At 26.7% G+C, this 3,880-nt stretch overlaps 1 long non-coding RNA gene across 1 annotated transcript; it reads left to right on the top strand.

Annotated features, from left to right (window-relative positions):
• Positions 1–224: 224 nt before the first annotated feature.
• LOC137832327 (uncharacterized) lies at positions 225–774 on the top strand. Its single transcript, XR_011084556.1, has 2 exons — positions 225–512; positions 617–774. It is a non-coding gene; the product is annotated as an uncharacterized lncRNA (long non-coding RNA).
• The last annotated feature ends 3,106 nt before the right edge of the window (positions 775–3,880 follow it).

Raw genomic sequence — 3,880 nt, 5'->3', positions numbered from 1 at the left:
TAGTTTCATTTATACAGATCAATTTGACCTTGCACTTAATCATGAAATGCTTTGACAAATATTATTTTAATGAGTTAAAGTCAAACAGACAAAATTATACTAAAATTAAGTGCTGCATTTTTTAATCTTACAGTTTATACATACCTTAACTTCATGACCCTTGATTTTATGTGCCTATAAATTGATATTCATTTCCCTTAAAATTTCTCATCAGTAGCATCTATACAAAATCTTGAGCTAGAGTGCAGAAACTTGGAGAAAAGTTATGGGGAAAAATACAATGAAAACTAATAGAGTTGCAGTTTTGATGATGATGATGTTGGGTTTTGTACAAATTCTTGAAACTGAGGCAATAGGCTTCCCATGTCTTGTATTATGTGCTATAGAATGTATACCTAAACAACCATATGCTTCATGTTTTATTTCCTGCATTTCAAAGTGTCCAAGTTCGAACAGTGCCTCCAATTGTGCTAGAACCTGTGGCGTCAACAAATCCATCACCATTAATATTGGTATTTTTCTTATCTAACCATATTCATATTTCTTTAATTTTTTATTCTTTATAATTCAGTTAATTATGTTCTTACATCTTTCTTTCAATGATTTTATGTTTCAGATGCTCTTGGTAACATCACTAGTATGACTGATTCTTGCTTGGACAAGTGTCTCACGTTGCAATAATTTGTAAGAACATTCGAGAGCAAGATTATACATGTTTCTCATAATTGATTGTAATAAAAACATGAAAAAGAAATTAGACTGTTATTTCTTTAATTTCGTTGAGTTTAAGTTCACATGACGAGTTTTTTTTTTTTTTAATCTCTACACTCTAAATCTATACCCATATCATAAAATTATTACCAATTAATTCCACCAGTGTATTATAATTTTTTTTCAGAAAAATAAAAATTAAACATCACTTTCAATATGTTCAAACCATTATTTTAAGATCAAATAATTTAACTATTACAAACAAGATTCTTGTAAAAAACTGTAATAATATGCCGTTCATCCGAAAAAAAAAACTAAGTTTTATTTTCATAAGTAATATTTCAATTAATTAAAATCTTGTAAATAACAAAAGAACGTAAATTCTTTTATCAATTGACGATAAAATATTACATAAAAACCCAATGATCAACTAATTGAGATATATTTCACACCGATAGCACCGTCATAAGAAAAAAACCACAAAACAAAAGTTTGTGCAAAATAAACATTTAATAAATAGAATAAATAATATATATATATATATATATATTAAATGTTCATTACGTACTTATTAAATTCATAAGTACTTATTGAATTTATATATATTAAATTTTTATTAAGTATTATTACACTGTAAGAAGAAGTCAAATGAGGTGAATGGTGCTTTAGGATAGGACATTTACATCATATTCCTTTTTTACACTTTCATCTTTATTGTATTTTATGTTTTTGAGCTGTTTCTTCGATTGAACCTTAACATATAAGTCCATTAATCACTAAACTATACTAACTATTTAGTGAGATATAAAAGAAATATCATAACATATTTAATTCATGTAAAAAAAAATCAATCAAACTAATTATTTATGAATTTTTTTTAAAATCAAACTAATTATTTATAAATATTTTTTTAAATATTGTCATATAAAATTTTAATATCAATTTCATAATTTATATAGACTATACATAGATCTATTTTCAATCACAATCATTGAATTTCATTTCAATTCCACAGACTACACATGAATTGTCTTCCGGAAGACTCGTATTATGTAAGTCCTACCAGAGACTAACACCTGATTTAAAGATTACCAGCGAATCTAACATAAAGGATCAGGATAAGTTCAATACAACCCAAGTCGTGCATCTCATATACTAACACTTGATTTAAAGATTATCAGCGAATCTAACATAAAGGATCAGGTAAGTTTAATACAACTCAAGTCGTGCATCTCATATGTCACGGTATGCATGAACTCTCTTATCAGCTTCTCACCACCTGATATCTTAGTTTATGTGACTTAAATGATCAATGAAGCTCAAAGATCTCTATTATCATATAAACATCAATACTTAATACACAAACAAACATTATTATGGGACATAAACACCAATCTAAATAATAAAAAAATAACTTTATAATATTTGTATGTAACTAAATTCAAATTTTAATCTGTATGAGGATTTCCTTACTTAAGTTAAGGTTTAAGAAAAACATATACTTAAGTGAGAGAAAGATAATTAGAGATAACAATTGATATGGGACACGCTACGCGGCTCAACCCATAACTTACTATAAATAAAAAAAATGTGGGGACCCAAGTTTTTTTAGTCTTAAACATTTGTTTATAAATATAACAACTTGATTAAAGAGTTAGACACGTCATTTTAATTAGGAGTTTAAATAAAACTTATCGAAAAACATTAAAAATCAAAATAAAATAAGATATAAGTGTGTGTTTTATTCTTACACACACATCAACTTGACGTGGACCTTAATAGTAAAAGACATACATAATTTTAATTAGGAGTTAAATTAAATTAAAAATAAAATAAAATATGGTCGACCTAAGTGTGATTTTAGTCTTATAAATTCATTTACTTGCTCACACATCAAGTTGACGTGGCCCTTAATTTGAAAGGCTTTGACACATAATTAACGAGTTTAAGTAAAACCGACCAAACTTCATTATTAAAGGCTTTCATACATGACTAGTGAGGAGTTAAAGTAAAACTAACTACACTATTCTAAAAATAAAAATAAAATATCATGGATCTAAGTATTATTTTATTCATTGACTTGATTAATATATGAAAGGCTTTAACACAATTTTAAGGAGAAGTTAAGGTTAATTACTTTACAAACAATATTATGTGCCTATAAAATGATATTGATTTTGCTTAAAATGTCACAGCAACACAAAATCTTGAGTTGGGGTATAGACTGGGAGAAAGTTATGGGAAAAAACACAATGAAAAGTAATAGAGTTGCAATTTTGATGATGATTATGTTGGGTTTTGTTCAAATTCTAGAAATTGAGGCAAAACTCCCATGTCCTATATTATGTTCTCTTTCATGTTTAGTTTCAGAACAATCGTATGCGTTGTGTTTTATTGAGTGCCTTATAAAATGTGAAATATCTATCGGTGCCTCCAATTGTGCTAGAAGCTGTGGCGTCAACAAATCCATCACCATTCATATTGGTATTTATTATCTAACCATATTCATATTTCTTTTAATTTTTCTTGTTTATAATTCAAGTTAATTATGTTCTTAAATCTTTCTTACAATGATTTTGTGTATCAGATGTTCGTGGTAACGTGACCAATGTAGCTGATTCTTGCTTGCAAAAGTGTCTGAAGTAACAAAAATAATAACTTGTAAGAACATTCAAGAGCAAGATTGTTTCTCTTAGATAATTGCAATAAAGAATATGAAAAAAAGTTAGACTATTATTTTCTTTGTTTTTCATTAAGTTTAAGTTAATACGACCAATTTTTATTAGGTATGGTCAAACTTAGGACGAACTACTTTTGTTATTTGATGAACTTGTTATGAAATTGATTTTGTGTCAATTTTTCCAGAATTTCTAATCTTCTTTTTTAACTATTGAAATGAAAAACTTAGGATATTTTAACTATTTAAAAAAATGTTATTTAAGCTCAAATTCATACATACAAAAACAGTTGATAAAATTTGAACGGGTTTTAGATAATCCTTATATTTGAGTGAAAAATGAAAAATAAACGCATAGGGTTTTGAATGATTCTTAACTATGTTCACTAATATAAACAAGATTCTTGTAAATATCTTACTAATATGTTGTTCATCCGTGAATGACTAAGATTAATCTCCAAAAATAATATTCAAATTAAGTCTTGTAAACGT

This window comes from Phaseolus vulgaris, chromosome 11, assembly GCF_000499845.2.
Source record: "Phaseolus vulgaris cultivar G19833 chromosome 11, P. vulgaris v2.0, whole genome shotgun sequence".
In the NCBI taxonomy this organism is placed as follows: Eukaryota; Viridiplantae; Streptophyta; class Magnoliopsida; order Fabales; family Fabaceae; genus Phaseolus; species Phaseolus vulgaris.
The sequence above is the reverse complement of the archived record's forward strand: the minus strand, read 5'-3'. Positions and strand labels throughout refer to the sequence as shown.